This window comes from Gastrolobium bilobum, unplaced genomic scaffold (assembly GCF_033153095.1).
Source record: "Gastrolobium bilobum isolate Gb01-03AN ecotype WA unplaced genomic scaffold, APGP_CSIRO_Gbil_v1 utg34743, whole genome shotgun sequence".
Classification (NCBI taxonomy): Eukaryota; Viridiplantae; Streptophyta; class Magnoliopsida; order Fabales; family Fabaceae; genus Gastrolobium; species Gastrolobium bilobum.
Window position 1 is genome coordinate 281,490 of NW_026897180.1, and position 17,124 is coordinate 298,613.

The following is a 17,124-nucleotide window of genomic DNA, read 5'->3' on the forward strand; positions in this document are numbered from 1 at the left end:
TCACATTTACATTGAGCACTTCAGTTCTCATTTCCAAAACATATAAGCCATTTATTAAAGAAGCAGTACCAAAAACAATATCATTCGAAATGATAGAAAATGTACCATCCCTAATAGTGAAAGCAAAACCATCTTGTTCTAAACAAGAAATAAAAATAATGTTTCTAGAAATGCTAGGAACATAAAGACAATTATTCAAATGCAATAAACGACCCGTAGGCAAAATGAGGTCGGCATCTCCAACAGCTTGAGCAGCAACTCTTGCTCCATTACCAACGCGGAGATCCACCTCGTTCTTTTCCAATCTTCTAGGGTTCCTAAGCACCTCTAACGAATTGCAAATATGAGAACCACAACCGGTATCCAATACCCATGAAGTCGGATTAGCACAAGAATAATTTATCTCAATCATGTAAATACCTGAGGTAGAAGCATCACCATGCTTCTTGTCCTTCACACTCTTAAGGTAGTCTGGACATTCCTCTTCTAATGGCCTTTCTTGCCACAATGGAAGCACTCAACATCGCTTTTGTCCTTGGATGCATTCTTACCCTTCTTTTTGCCTTTCTTCTTCTTGGGTTTTCCTTTGGGATTAAGGGAGTCGCCTTTCGCAGGCTCCTTGCCCTTACCCTTGGCCTTGCTAGGCCCACCAATCAGAAGAGCATGTGTCCTATCCTTCTTGATAGACACTTCAGTAGTTGTTAACATGCTTAACAATTCAGGCAAGCTCACAAGCATCCCATGCATGTTGTAATTCATAATGAATTGACTGAAGGAAGGTGGAAGCGAGGTCAGGACTAAGTCATTACTTAGCTCGGCATCCATCACGAAGCCTAGATTTCCTAGCTTCTCAATGAACCCGATCATCTTAAAAACATGACAGCTCACAGACATGCTCTCAGACATCCTGCATGAGAACAATTCTCTAGAGGCCTCATACCTCTCATGCCTGCCTTTAATGTCATACAACTCTTTGAGATGTAAGACAATAGAGGGAGCATCCATATGCTCATGCTGCTTTTGCAGTTCAGGCGACATGGATGCCAACATGATGCAGACAATCAACACATTGTCATCCATGTGCTGTTTGTGGGCCTCAAAATCAAATTCGTGAACCCATCTTCCCCTTCCTTAGGAGCTACGGGTAATGCAACATCCAGGACATAAGCTATTTTTTCGGCCCTAAGAACAATTCTTAAGTTCCGATACCAGTCCATAAAGTTTGAACCGGTCAGTTTGTTCGTATCGAGTATTGAGCGCAGTGACAGTGGATTAGTCATACTAAAAACTGAAAAGATGTAAAGATAATTTAATTAATATATTTTGACATGTAGTAAAAACAAATTATTAAAGACTTTAAATAATTTTCCCCTCCCACTATTTTATCTAAGTCAATGACCCTTACCGTTTGACTTAGGGTTAATCTACTTAGTGAGATTAAAAGTGTGTTTATCTATTTTAACCCCCGTCTGTGACCGCAAGATTAATTTAAATAATGGGTTGATCCTTATCAACAGTATCTCATACCCTCTCTTAACATTAGGTTGACAACTCCTTGTCACTTAGTGGTGCATCTCATGCAACCAACCTAGCATTATTACCCTAAGCACATAAGCCCGGCTGAGCCTGCAACTTATGCCTCAGTTAAGCATTAACCAGCACCCTAAGTGTCTAACACTTCTAATACTACTCTTACTCAACGAAACAGTGGGTCCCAACTGAGTTGTGGAGCACCACTATTTAGAGGAGGTTTGAGTAATATTGGTGGTGGGAGGTAATCATGCTTAATAATTTTATTCCTTTTAAGGGTTCCTTTTATTTAGGGTTTATTAAGTCTCATCAAACGCATAGGTATAATTATCATGCTAGTCGTATCCTATGTCAAACATCTATCGGATTACACTAGTCGTAATTGGACGTGCATAATAATACATACAAACGCGATTTGTCCAATTTCATGCATACTAGTCGTTTTTAAAACATAAAAGCATACATGCATATAAAACAATTTTATTTGAGACGGTCATGGTGCTCGTGCATTCGTCCTTCTTGCTTCTCAAGCCACGGCTCCTTGTCGTCTAAACGCCACTAGCCTAATTCTCTAATTACAAAATAATTAAAGAAACTCCAAAACATCTTTGGAGGGACAAATGAATATTCAAAATTTAAAATTCAAATTTACATTTTAATTCAAATCGAGCAAAATTACACCTTTAATTTAAAATATAAAATTTGAAATTCAAACTCGGGCACCATGACCATCCCCTTCCAATTTGCACCTGAAAATTCAAATAACTTGCAAGCACATAATATCAAATATTATATAACATGTTCATCCATACGTCTTATCATTTTAACAATTAAAATATCATTGCAAGAATCATGATTCAAATTTTCTTAATGGCCGAATTATATAACAATTAATATAATTCAAATTTTGATGACTCTTTCTCAAAGAACACAAAATTAAACCACACATGTAGACACCACACCTTGTATGGCCGAATCACATATCCATATATATGATAAAAAAATTTCACAAAAATTTCATGTCATTCTCATGGAACAATTCATAGAGAAAAATAAGAAAACAATCAAGGTACTCAAAGTACCCCTCATGGCCGAGTCATCCCTTTCAAAAAGGTGTTTCTTTTCAAAACTTTCACAAAGAAAAAGAAACAAAACCATGAACACATACAGATATATGAACATAGCAATCACATTATCATATTCATAAAATAAAAACTTTAACAATTTAAATCATAGTATTTCAAAATCCATATGCTATGATTCATGCTTTAATTCTTTAAAGAATTTTTGACCTTAAAGAACAAGTTTTTACAAACAAAGTACCATCAGCCGCCGATGGTAAAACAACCGGGCTCTGATACCACTTGAAAGAAAATGGCCTTGAAGGCCGTAGGCATGTGAGGATGAAAACAAAATTTTCAAAGCGGAATTACACATACCATATCAAGAAACATGCTTTAGGACATGGATGTTACCTTGTTTGCTTTCCAAAACTTGAAGATGATCAAGGTGAGGCTTGAAGATACAAGCCCTCTAATGTTGATCCACACCACCCTTTGTCAAGACGGAAGAACTCTTCTTCAAGGCCACCAACGAACACCAAGGGAGGCAAGCTAGGCGTCCCTAATGGAGAGGTAGGAGGCAAGGTTTCAAGGTGTTTAGTTGAGTGAATTTTCAGCAAGAAAAAACACAAAAGTGGCGCATGGAATTCACTTAGAAAGTGCTAGGTAATTTTCAAAACTCTCTTAAGAAAAACCTCACAAAAGGATGACCAAAGGAGATGAGAGAATGAGTGAATAAAAATCTAATTTCTTCACTCAAAAATCAGCTCTATGTAGCGCACACTAGGAGAGGAATGAGTGGAGTTGTTGCAAATCAAATCTTGCCAACAACCTCCTATCATATCCTCATGATATCAAGTGCATATCTCAATAAAAATCTCACTTAACAACCATCATATGGCCAGCCATATGGTGCGCCCCATTTAGCCTCAAAACAGTCCAGATACGTTGAGCAGTTAAATTCAAACTTGAACCAACTCACTCACTTATTCTCTCAACAAACTAAATCTGATTGGTGCTCATTTGGTTGATCCTATGACCATCACAAGACCCTAAAATTAGCGCCCCAAATCAGCCTTGGATGATGCCCAAAGATCTCCTCTTGATACTTGGGATTTGTTCCAACAAGATCTTATCTTATCCTTTTCATAGCCAATTCAAATTCAAATTCAAACATTTAAATTCAAACGTTCAAACATTTAAATTCAAAATTCAAATTCTAAATTCTAAATTCTAAATTCAGATTTCGAAATTCAAATTCAAATTTCAAATTTCAAAATTCAAATTCAAAATTCAAATTTCAAATTTCAAATTTTAAAGGGGCAGGATCATCTTACACTAGTGTAAGAATAATAAATCTTACACTAAATCTTAACCATTGATTTTCTACATCTAACAGTTAAGATTTATTACGTCTCACTCATTAATTAATTTTTAATTCTCAAAAATTCAACCAATTCAACGGTTAAGATTTGGTGTAAGATTTATTATTCTTACACTGGTGTAAGTTGATTCTATCCCAATTTTAAATTCAAAATTCAAATTTCAAAATTCAAATTCAAAATTCAAATTTCAAATTCAAAATTCAAAATTTAAATATTTGATTATTAATTTAACTAATTAAATTAATTAGTAATGTGTTGGACCATCCAAGCCCATTACATGATCCATGCGCCCTTTTCCCTTTTGGCGGGCTTCCAAACTTCTTCTTGGGCTAACAACCATTATTAGGCCCAATACCTTTAATGCTAAATTATCATGACAATAAGGTGTTAGTGTGTGACCCATTAGGCCCAACATAGCCACTGACATAAATGGGCTTGGGCCCAACAAGCACACAACCCATATAATGACAACACAGAGCACTAGCAATACTTTGTTACCCCAGAGCTAGTTAGGTTAATGACATAATCATCCTATTACACATATTTGATTGCCGTATGTATTTCCTTTCGTCTCGGTTACCTTCCCATTAAACCTAGGGTAAGGAAACGTATCAACCCTTGCAGTTTAGGGTAAGCTTTATTCGAAATAGGGAATCTTCAATTTACTGACTCTAACGGCAGATCATCTCATGATCTCTTTTACTATGCATAGATTCCCCAGTCCTTGTAAATGTCATTCTGATTTCTCCGGTTTACCGATAACCTAATCTCTCACAGAGATTTGATGAATTCCTTCAGCTTATCACCTTAGCCCTGTGCTCTCTCAGGACAAGCCCAACAGTGTACCTATGAGTCTCCATGTTTCAGGCAGACGAGGTATACAGTCAAAGCGTGCCTTCTAGAACATAGTCTAGGTAATAACTTCTATTCTAAGGAAAAACATACCCAAATATAAAGAGACTACTCTAATGATACTCTTTGTGAGATTTCCTCATAGAGTCTCTTTGTGGGTCTATTCAGTGCGAGCTATACCCTTATAGTTCCACCCATGACTTTAGCTAAGACATCTCCATATCTGTAGCAGATGAGGACTTTACCTTGTATCCAAATACAAGTAGATAAGTCGTGCTAGTCTTACCCAAGATCACTGATCCCCATTCTCAGTGTCTCTAGACTAGGAACATAAAATTAAGAATAAACGTGTGGTATCCTTGAATCCTCATAATCTCATCACAGATACTCAAGAAATACCTGTTCTATTCCAAGGGGTTTATCCAGTTTATTCATAATATATTAACAATAATATCGAGACAAAATATGAAATAGGATAAAGAGTGCTTATTATTTATTTGCGACAAAAGGTCCACATCTTATGTCCTTATTTAATCAAAAAGATTGTCTCTAGGACACCCATATACTAACAAACCTTTGAGAGGTTATTATGAACCTCTGTAATAAGTTAACTAAGTCAAAATCACTTAGATTAAAGGCTTATGGCTTTGGGAGAAGCCTAAAGGCATGAAACGAAAAAAGAAACGTTGTCATAATGTAATGAACTTCTAGATTTTGAATGTTTATGAGATTTCTAGTCTAAATAGATTGTGATTGTGTTGTTTGGAGACCTTGGGCTGTTGTGGACTCTTGACTTGGGATTGTTAGCTTGCGAGTTAAGCTTTCGTGTCCTCGGTTTCGCCCATTGTTGGTTCCACCATACCTCATGGAGAGAGGGTTTATGCATGTTGTGTTTTACGAAATTAAATGATGATTCTTGATATGATGTTGAGCTATTTTATTGAGTTCAAGTGCCATATGATATGTATATGGTGTACCACCTAGACGGTAACCCCTGAGTATGTGGAGACATACAAGATGGTAACTCCGTGGGTGAGGTGCAAGCGGTGTTCTTTGTACTGTAGGTTGTATACGTATGTAATCCCCACCTTTTAATTCTCTGGCCAGTAGGATGCATGTAACACCCCATGTGCACCTGGTGTATTAAACATACATATGGTAATGGCGCAGCTAAATAAATGTGGAAGCTAACTTTTCATTTCAATTATGATGTCATCAATATTAACCAAGTTGATTACTTATTCCTTTTCAAAATATAGCATGTATGTAAATTGTAATAAATAACTAACTGAATAACCTCCATAAGCCCAAGGTCACAGAACTACAACACGTAGACCAGACAATATCCTGATACATTATACAACTCAAACATAAACCAATAAGTTTGAAATCAATGTGGCACGGACAACCCCCATGCTCACCAAATAAACAGCATAATCATCAAGTCTCAATACAATAGTCATAACAGGAGAATCAGACATAATCATGTAATATAACTAAATCATCCAGCATGCATTAGTCAGTTCAACTCTGGCCTCTTGCCGCCTGAGGTCTCAACTCCCGAGGTACCTGAACCTGAAATATGCCCCAACACGGGGTGAGATCTCTAAAAAGAAATCTCAGTAAGACAAGGGGTCCTCAAGGATCTCTCCACCCCAAGCTCACTTTTGTGCAATATAAGTTCCAAAACAGTATAATAATGTCATTTCCAAATTCTGTGCAATGCAACATATATCCATGTCATGTGTGTAATAATCCTACTGGCCATAGAATAAACATGTAGGGATTACATACGTCTACAACCTACAGTACAAGGAACACCGGTTGTACCTCACCCACAGATTCACCATCTTGTATGTCTCCACATACTCAGGCTTACCGTCTAGGTAGTACACCACATACATATAATAAGGCACTTGAACTTAATAGAACAGCTAAATAGCATTTCAAATATTCATCACATAATTTCACAAAAACACATCATGCGTATAAACCATCCCTCCATGAGGTATGGTGGAACCAACAATGGCAAAACCGAGGACACGAAACCTTACCTCTTAAGCAATCAATCCCAAGTCAAGAGTTCACACCAGCCCAAGGTCCGTCCACAAACAACACAATCACAATCTGTTTAGACCAGAAATCTTATCAACATTCATAATCTAGGAGTTCATGACATTACGACAACATTTCTTTTTTCATTTCATGTCATTAGGCTTCTCCCAAAGCCATAATAAGCCTTAATCTAGGTGACTCTGACTTAGTTCAATTACTACAGAGGTTCATATTAACCAACCATGGGTCCAAAAACCCAATCAACACTTCTGTTCGGACAGAACAGTGCTCTGCATCAAAATTCCTAGAATATCCGGATATTTGTCGGGGGCATATCCGAATATCATATCCGGATATCACAAGCCCCATATCCGGATATCCATATCCGAATATCACAAGCCCCATATCCGGATATTTCGCGACAGAATACAGTTTCTGCATTTCACGAAGATATCCATTCAAGGTTTCATTTTTAACACCATTAAACGTTAAAGCATGCATTTTTAAACCCCTATAGACCAGTGTCCATGCTAGTTGCTTAATCATCTCATTAAACATGTCAAGACTTTATCTTTATCATAGAAAATCAATGGTAAAGGTGATGGTGCTTACCACCAAGGATTAAAACAGAAGCAAGGTTGCTCTTGGAGCTCTCTATGCAGCTCCAATGATCTAACTACTCAAAGCCACAAAATGGTAATCAAAGCTTGGTCCTTTCTCAATAAAAATGACTTCTTGGAGCAACACAACCCAATAAAATGGCTCCCACTCTAAACAAAGCAGTGAAGTCAGCTCACTAATCTCACCACACAGAGACCAAAACTCAGAATGTGTATCCACACTTCCTCACAAGGCTAGCTCTCACTCATCAATGGTAATTTGGTGAAGGAAATGTGAGGAAAGGTGATCACTTGGGGAAGTTTTGAAGAGAAATGGAGGTGGCAAGCTTGGAGAGCACAAGGCTTCAGAAAGGAGGCACGTAAGAAGAAGAAGAATCTGACCTAAAAATTTGTGCCACGCCTATTTATACGCGTATTAAGTTTTAATCGTCGGTATTAGCACTAATAGCTCCGCTTATCATTTTAATCGCAAACTTCATATTCCGAACCTAGTCATTTTTCTAGGATTTTTCATATTTTTATTATAATTATCGTAGCACTTTGCCAGTATGCGTTTTTACGTAGCCGGTATCAGTCCTGACGTCAGTTCTCATTATTTTGACTCGTAACTTGGTATACCAGTCCTAACTATTATTCTAGGAACAGATGATGACGTAATCCGTTGAAAATATATTAAAAGGGGAACGAATTGAGAGCATTTATTACACCTGCTCCCTTCATTTAATGCTTCTGTTCATTTTGCAGGAAACATGGAAACAACGTCTTCTAAAAGCAAAGGCGGTGCACCACTAAGCACCAAGAAACGTGAACAGCAGAGAATCAAGAGTTCTCACTGGCTAAGAAGAAAGCAAGGCATGGGGGACTATAAGAAAATGGCTAATCATCAACAATAACTGACCCATCAAGCAAGTTGCAAGCTTCCAAACACTGTTGCCACCACCCCATCCCTTCAGTCAAGAAACCAACTCCAAATAATTTTACGAGACTGCCACTCCCTCTTCTGCCTATAAAAAGGACATCCCAAACACGAAGACATCATCGAATTCCTTAGGAATAAAATTCCTGAAGAAGAGATCACCTAAATATTAGTTAGTAGTTTAATTCTGTATAGTTGTAGCTGTAGTTAAGTGACAAAACTTCTACCTTGTTCTATAACATTCACTTGAGACTCCTCACGACAATCAACCATCTTCTCCATTTTATATTTTGTTGTAATCTTTCTTGTTTCATTTCAATATAAGTGTTTCTTCTTTTCTTTCCACTCGTTATCTCTGAACTGAATCTCGGATCTATTGGACTTCAGTTTAGAATAATTATGTTTAAAGTATCAGCCATGGGCTGAAATATCTGTGGGATGGATAAGCTGAAAAACTCTTAAATAATTATTTTCAAAACTCTTGACTGAAGTTTTTTGTATTTCTCTGGCTAAGTAAGCTATATTCATTGTGTATCACTGGAAATTGAACACATGCTGAGAAAGGAACTTCCGTAAGGAAGGGATTTCAGACAACTTAGCCATTGGGGGAAGATAGTATTATGGCAAAAATACTATTGGTCACCTTAGGAATAAGGGGCCACTTCGTCCATTTTAAGGTTTTGTACTAAGTACCTGTTGGAGTCAAGGGAGCCATAGGAATATGGAAACTTGTGAGCCATCTAGTCCATGAGCTAAGGAATCAGAGTTGGCAGATAAGAAACTGGGACAAAGCCAAAAAGTGCTAAGTCTTAAGCAGAGGAAATAACTATTTAAGAATGGAGCAGTGAATCTGTTCCTTCTGTTAAACTGTTTTTAAAACCATCCACCTTGTTGTCTCTTGATTATAGTTATTACTGTTTTATTTTTACTTTGTTTAATCTTGTATCTATCAAACTCCAATGATTATTATCACACCTTCTTTTAAACAGGAAGGATCACATATATAACGCAGCGAGCAATTGTTTGCCATCAGACTGAACTTACTGTTCCTGAGGAACGTTGTCAAGATAGTAGGGAACGTTTGACCAGACAGTTCAATCACTAACTTTTCTTTTCATTTCCATTCTTTATAAAATAGTTTAAGACAATATTTAGAGTTCTATCCTCGTGGGAAAGATAATCTGGGCATTAATACACCCATTATTACTTGATGCGTACACTTGCGCACTTGGGTTGGAAGTAAGGGAACAACTCTGTTTTCTCTTACAAATTTAGAACAAAGGAACGTCCTCCATCAGAATAAATATTTTTCCACCATCAGAAAACCACCCAACAAGTTTTTAGCGCCGTTGCCGGGGATAGAAACACTAAATCTGGTTCTTATTACTGTTTTTAGTACATACTCTGTATAGTTCATATTTTCTTTTCACTTATTTCTTGTCATTGACTCTGTTGTTCATATAACCTGTGTTTTATGGTTTATGAGTGAAGAGTCTGAACCAGATTCTGACCACTCCACTGAAATACCTGAGTTTTTCTTTGATCCTGAGCCAGAACGTACTTTTCACAGAAGAAGAAGAAACCTCAGGGAAGAAATTTTTGAAAATATGGCTGATCACAATGAAGATATTCCTCCTGAACAAAACTTTAGAACTTTGGCTGATCCTTTCAGGAACAGACCTGAGAGGGGAGTAATCCTCCCTCCTGTAGCACCTAATTTTGAACTTAAACCTATCATGTTTCACATGATTAGGGAAGCTGGAGTCTTCAATGGACTCTCTGCAGAAGACCCTTACACACACCTCACAACATTTCAAGATATTTGTGATAATTTCAAAGTTGAGGGTGTGACAGAGGAGAGTATGAGAATGAGGTTATTCCCTCACTCCTTGGGCTTAAAAGCAAAAACATGGATGAAAACTCTCACCCTGGATCAATACACTCGTGGGAGGAACTCTCTAACAAATTTATAGAGAGGTTTCTCCCTATGTCTCGACAAGCTGATGTGAGAGCAGAGCTCTCTAACTTCAGGATGTTTTATGGAGAAAATCTCTATGAAGCTTGGGAGAGATACAAGGGCATCATCAAAAAATGTCCAAACCATGGGGTAGAAAGTTGGGGAGTGTTACAATCTTTTTATAAAGGACTTGACCATACTTTTCAGTCACATTTAGATTTTGCTGCATGTGGATATTTTTTTACAGGAACACTTGAATCTAGGTATGAAATTATAGAAGGCACTGCAGAAAGATGTCTCCAATGGCCAATAGACAGGGTGAACCCAGTAGTAAGGAAGCCTGGCATGCTAGAAATAGACAAACAAACTGCCATGGAAGCCCAGCTGGAATCACTCATGAATGAGGTGAAGAACCTGAAAGCTGATCAAGAAGCACAAAGGATGGAAGTCTTACAACTCACAGCAGCTGAAACTAAACCATGTTTAGCCTGTGGTGACCTTCATGACTCAACAGACTGTCCATCCACTGCATTGGTGTGTTATGCAGAGAACTTTGGAAAAAGGAACTACACCAGAGACAATCAGCAAGCAGGACGCAACTTCAATTCAAATCCTGGAGGAACTATCACAAAAGATTAGAACCATAATCCCCAATGGAGGCCACCCATGAACCAAAGACCATTCAACACGCAGCAACAGCAGTACCAGCAAGGTAGCAGCAGTGGAACATTTGAACAAAGAAGAAATAATTACGTTCTGTTCCATAGAGATGACCAACGCATGAACACCCTGGAAAACTATGTCAAGGAATATGTCACCCGGAATGATGCAGTGGTCAGGAACATTGAGTCCCCATCTGGGACAGATTGCTGCCAATCTCCAAACAAGAACACCAGGATCATTACTAGGGGACACTGAAGTTCCCTCAACAACTTCCCCAGAAACCTAAAAGGTAAGTACCATGTCTAGCTAAAGACATTAAACTAAGCGCTGACTGGGAGGCAACCTAGTGGATTCATTTGCTCTCTGACAAAGAGCAAAGTTTTGGGGTGGTTAACCTTAACTACATAGCTCCCAAAAGGAGGGAACGTCTGATGTTCAACTCCAAAGTCCAAATAACATACGTTCCGTTCCAGGAACGTAGTTTTGGGGTGGTTTACTAACCACACATTCCCAATTAAATATATATATATATTATATATTTTTATGTATACGCTGCAGTAAATAGTAATTGGTTATCTGATATGCTTTACGTTCCCTTTTTCCTTATTAGATTAGATTTATATCTAATTAGTCAGCACCTTTATTATATATTTTTTTATTTAGGAAAAGACAAAGGGAACATTCCCTGTGTTAGGAGATAAGAGTAAGTGGGACACCTGTCCCTGCTAAGTCACTCAAAAAGTACGCAGCCGTATCAAATTTGCATTTATTGCAAATCTTGAAAACGTGCCCTGAAAAAGCAACTGTCTCCTCACCCATTAACACAATTGACCCCTTTTCATCTTTCCCTCTCCCCCATGTTTCTAACCGTTGCATATCCTTACAATCATCATCACCAGTTATAGACCACTAACCCTAACCCTTCGTTCTGTAACATCCCCATTCCACTACCTCTTCCACTCCCTCTCCTTAACCTCCACGTCCCAGAAACCTTTTCATTTCCCTCCTCCTGCTATCTATTTAAACTCAACCCCTTATTCCTTCAAGTTTTACTACTTCCCACTAACTTAGAGGCTTTTGCCCACCTTCTGCATTGTTGCCCTAACACCCTCTCTGCCAAAAAAAATGACCAAACTCTCAGTAAAAGTGATTCCTGTAGCCAGCCGTGACCAAGAGCCTGAACTCACTGAACCCATTATCCATCTGTACCCAGAAAGAAATATATCCATGCAGCAGGACAAACTGGTTTTACCCCCATTCGTAAAGAAAGCCTTAACCAGCCTTAAATGGCTTCGTTTTGCCATTGACGAACGTGAGATGAATGTCTCCATAGTGGGTGAGTTTCTCTACCAGGCAAGGAGGCTGCCTCAAGAGGACGCCACTGATGTGGTCACAGTGAGGGGTAAGCAAGTATCATTCTCCCTCACTGCTATCAAGGAAGTACTCTACCTTCCCACCATTTCCAAATGTCCATACCAGGAGTACATAGACAGCAAGGATGTGTCCAAATTTCTAGGGGACGTGAAGGAGACAATAGCCACTAGGAACCCCACCTACACCAAAGGGTCCCTCTGCAAAGGCAGCATGAAGGATGAGGCCAGATTCTGGGCACTGTTTTCCAACTCCATCCTCACCCCCTCCACTCATGAAGCCACTGTCAAGTGGGCACTCCAAGTCCAAATCTACTGCATCACGAGGAACATCTCTTTTGATGCAGTACCTCTTATTTATGACAGTTTGAAAAGAGAGATGAGGAAGACCACTGTCTGCCTCCCCTGCCTAATCACAAAGCTCTGCCTAAGAGATGGTGTGGAAGCTCACGAGGGTGACATAATGAAGGTGGCATCTGTCATCGATGGCAAGACCTGGAACGGTCTAAGGAGCACCTACATTGATACAGATCAGCCAATTCCTGAAACACTCAGACGCACTGTCACCATTGATGATGATGAGGATGCCCATGTTGTAACATCCCGCGAATTTAGGAAGTTATATAATTTCTGTTAGGAATAGGAGAGCATCTTTGGAACTCAGATTATACATATAGTAAGCGTGGAATTAATTCGAGTAGGGAAATCATCTTGGCATGCTCTTAGGGATTAGTATATATATATACTAAATGCTAGTTACCATTAGGTGATTAATTTTATTACAACGAGTAAATCTCCTTAGTTAATAATTAGAGGGCACATAAAATAATAAGGCATGAGTTATAATTCCTAAGATAGGAGAGCCATTGGACTTATATATATTTTTGGACCCAATTCATGTGATGGCCGACGGCCCAAAGTTCTTAAGGGGGACTTAAGTTCAGCCCTAAATTCTTACCTAATCCTACTCTTATCCTAAGAATCTTACAAGGCTGTCCATGATTGGTTAAAACCAACACATGGCAAATCCTCAGCCATCTTGTATCCCTTGCCCCATGTGCTACAATGGGCAGAAAGCAATTTGATGTTGGTGCCATTAGGCAAACCCAAGTCAGATTTATCAAGCATGCAGCCAATTAGGATAGAGGAGTCAGTTTGCATGCATTGGTTGAAAACCACATCTCTCCTTATCCCCTCTTCCACATTATGCGCATGAAAGGGGGTAAAACCAAGTTATGTTCTGATCATTGTAGCATTGCAATCAGTCTTCAAACCATTGTATTACTTCTCCCTAAGCTCTGTAAGAGTGACACCTTAAGCTGGATGTGCGTTGTTTAAATCAGAAGCTCAATTTCGGCCCTCATTCTCTATTGACCGTGCGCATACTGGAGAAGAACACAAGGAAGACCACTAACATTAGACACTACATTAATTGTATCCCTGCTTCAATGGTCCTCATCGAGCTTCCCTTTTGTTTGCATGTGCAAGGTTCAGCCTTGAATTAGTCTCTTCCCCCTTTGCATGTAGCAAAAATCGGTCCCTTGGAGCCTGAAGAAGGTTGCTGTTCGTAAATGAACTTCATCCCCAACACGACTAGGAATGGAAATTCTAACCCCAAATTCATCCACCAACACGACCTGTTAAGAGCAGAGCGTATCTCACGCTACAGACCTCGGATTTGGGTGATTCCAAAACGAGGTGAAAGATGGCTTCTTGAATCACGATTTTGGCACAAGAATCACCGGAAAAGGATAAGGAATTCGAGAGATATGAATCCAAGATAATATAGAACGAAATTGGAGTTTAAGGATTATAGGTAGGCGCCACAATTCGAAAGAATTGATAAGCCCAAGAACGCCACAAGGATTGATGCCCTTGATAAGTTCAGAGATTCTCAAAAGAACCCAAGAGAACTAGTCTCACCAAAATAGGTTAACTTGATATTCCAAAAATCTGTCTTCAAAAGCCATGGTGTTCCCTTATATAGTGGGCAACAACCATATTGAGTTTAACCTAAAAGTACTTACACATAAAAGAAGATAGACAACCCAATAATCCAGCCCAATAAGCCTTATTACAAAAAGTTTAACTAAATATAAGAAAATAAAAAATTAAGTGCAGAATTTGGGCCAAGTAAAATAAAGCCTTCATGCATATCCATTGAGGCTTATTCTTCAAGGTCTTCAATTTTAATTAAGTGTATCATTTTGGGCTCTTCTTCCTTTAGACTTGGGCTTGTCTCAAGTAAAGTGGTCACCAAGAGATTTAGAGCCTCTTTAGCCTTTTTAGCTTTTGCTCTTGTCATTGGGCCTCCAAGACCTTGTATGTCCTCCAAGTTTGTTGTCTTGGTCATGCCACCTCCTATGTCCTCATCATTCCCTACTTCTTTAGAAGAATTTGTCCTCAAATTGTAATCCTCGTCTCCTGCATCAAAAAGGGACAAATCAGCCACATTAAAAGTAGCACTTACACCATACTCACCAGGAAGGTCTATTTTGTAGGCATTATCATTAATTTTGGACAGCACTTGGAAAGGGCCATCTCCTCTTGGTTGAAGCTTAGATTTCCTTTGGGAAGGGAACCTCTCTTTTCGCAAATGAACCCAAACCCAATCACCTGGTTCAAAAAGTACCTTCTTCCTTCCTTTATTTGCCTGCTTAGCATAGCTCTCTACCTTTTTCTCAATGTTTGCTTTTACCCTTTCATGTAGTTTTCGCACATATTCAGCCTTACTCTTACCATCTTTATGTTGAAAAATAGAGTTGTTAGGCAAAGGTAGCAAATCAAGAGGAGTGAGAGGGTTAAAGCCATAAACAATTTCAAAAGGAGAATAATGAGTAGCACTATGAACTGCCCGGTTATATGCAAACTCAACATGGGGCAAACATTGTTCCCATGACTTGATGTTCTTTTTAATTACAGCCCGCAAAAGAGAAGAAAGAGTTCTATTCACTACCTCAGTTTGGCCATCAGTTTGTGGATGACAAGTAGTAGAAAAGAGAAGTTTAGTCCCCAACTTACTCCATAATGTCCTCCAAAAATGGCTTAAGAATTTAGTATCACGATCAGAGACAATGCTTCTTGGAAGTCCATGGAGTCTTACCACTTCCTTGAAGAACAAATCAGCAATATGGATTGCATCATCAACTTTTTTGCACGGAATAAAATGTGCCATCTTCGAAAACCTGTCCACCACAACAAAAATAGAATCTTTACCATTTTTAGACCGAGGTAGTCCTAACACAAAATCCATAGAAATATCAATCCAAGGGCAATCTGGAATAGGTAAAGGAGTATACAACCCATGAGGTAATAATTTAGACTTAGATTGCTTACATACAATGCATCTTTCACACAATTTATGTACATCACGCTTCATGTGTGGCCAATAAAAATGTTCATGCAGCATGTCTAGAGTCTTTTGGATTCCAAAATGTCCCATTAATCCCCCCGCATGTGCCTCTTTCACAAGTAATTCCCTAATAGAACCGTTAGGAACACACAATCTCTTTTCTTTAAATAAGTAATCATTATGCCTAAAGAATCCATTTTGAGCAGCATCCACACAAGTTTCATAGATTTGTGCAAAGTCTGGATCATGCTCATACAATGCCTTAATATGATCAAAACCAATAAACTTAGTTTCAAGAGTAGAGAACAAAGCATACCTTCTTGAAAGTGCATCTGCAACTACATTAGACTTACCTTTCTTGTGCTTGATCACATAGGGAAACTGCTCCAAGAACTCTACCCATTTGGCATGCCTTTTGTTAAGCTTGCCTTGTCCTTTTAAGTACTTTAAGGACTCATGGTCACTGTTGATGACAAACTCTTTGGGCAAGAGATAGTGTTGCCATGTTTGCAATGCCCTTACCAATGCATACAATTCCTTATCATATGTGGAATAATTAAGAGTAGCCCCATTCAGTTTTTCACTAAAATAGGCAATGGGATGCCCCTCTTGCATCAAAACAGCCCCTATCCCCACATTAGATGCATCACATTCAATCTCAAAAGATTTAGAAAAATTAGGCAATACAAGAATAGGTGCATGAGTTAATTTATCTTTGAGGGCAGCAAAGGCTTTCTCTTGTTTTTCACCCCATTTAAAACCAACATGCCTTTTAATCACTTCATTCAAGGGTGCAGCTATGGTACTGAAATCTTTAACAAATCTCCTATAGAAACTAGCTAAGCCATGAAAGCTTCTCACCTCACTTACATTCTTAGGAGTTGGCCACTCTTGAATAGATTTCACCTTCTCTTGATCAACTTGCACTCCTTGTGAGCTAACAACAAAACCAAGAAAAACAACATGGTCTATACAAAACACACATTTTTCCATGTTAGCATACAATTTCTCATGCCTTAGTGCTTCCACAACATACCTCAAGTGCACAAGATGATCATCATAGGATTTGCTATAAATCATAATATCATCAAAATAAACCACAACAAACTTTCCTAGAAACTCCCTTAACACATGATTCATTAGTCTCATGAAGGTACTAGGAGCATTGGTTAAACCAAAGGGCATAACCAACCATTCATACAGCCCATATTTAGTTTTAAAAGCTGTTTTCCATTCATCCCCTTCTCTAATCCTAATTTGATGGTATCCACTTTTTAAATCAATTTTAGAGAAGAAACAAGCACCATGCAATTCATCCAATAAATCATCCAATCTAGGAATAGGATGTCTATACTTTACCGTG

At 38.5% G+C, this 17,124-nt stretch overlaps 1 non-coding gene across 1 annotated transcript; it reads right to left on the reverse strand.

Annotated features, from left to right (window-relative positions):
• Positions 1-10,421: 10,421 nt before the first annotated feature.
• LOC133304715 (small nucleolar RNA R71) lies at positions 10,422-10,528 on the reverse strand. The gene has a single exon (XR_009750653.1). It is a non-coding gene; the product is annotated as a small nucleolar RNA R71 (small nucleolar RNA).
• Between the last annotated feature and the right edge of the window lie 6,596 nt (positions 10,529-17,124).